Raw genomic sequence first — 478 nt, 5'->3', positions numbered from 1 at the left:
TATATATATATATATATATATATATATATATATATATATATATATATATATATATATATATGTATGTATACATATAAATATATATATATGCATATTCTTTTATCCTTTTATTCTTTTAATGTGGCCATGCTGGAGTACCACTTTTAGTTGAGCAAATCGACTCCAGGACTTATTCTTTGCAAGCCCAGTACTTATTCTATTGGTGCCTTATGCCGAGCCGCTAAGTTATGGGGATTTAAACACACCAGCATTGATTGCCAAGTGATGTTGGGGACACACACAGACACAATCATATAAATACACACACACATACGACAGGCTTCTTTTAGTTTCTGTCTACCAAATCCATTCACAAGGCTTTAATCAGCCTGAGGCTATAGTAGAGGACATTTGCCCAAGGTGGTATGTATATGTGATGTGTGTGTATATATATATATATATATACGGCAAATAAGAAAGTGGAGAGGATACAAAACGG

The 478-nt window shown here is 32.6% G+C and overlaps 1 protein-coding gene across 1 annotated transcript in view; it reads left to right on the top strand.

The window, feature by feature from the left end:
* LOC106874390 (uncharacterized) overlaps window positions 1-478 on the top strand; it is a 280,957-nt gene that overhangs the window by 132,681 nt on the left and 147,798 nt on the right. The gene's annotated exons all lie outside the window — the stretch shown is intronic.

Source organism: Octopus bimaculoides, chromosome 5 (assembly GCF_001194135.2).
Source record: "Octopus bimaculoides isolate UCB-OBI-ISO-001 chromosome 5, ASM119413v2, whole genome shotgun sequence".
NCBI lineage: Eukaryota > Metazoa > Mollusca > Cephalopoda > Octopoda > Octopodidae > Octopus > Octopus bimaculoides.
The sequence above is the reverse complement of the archived record's forward strand: the minus strand, read 5'-3'. Positions and strand labels throughout refer to the sequence as shown.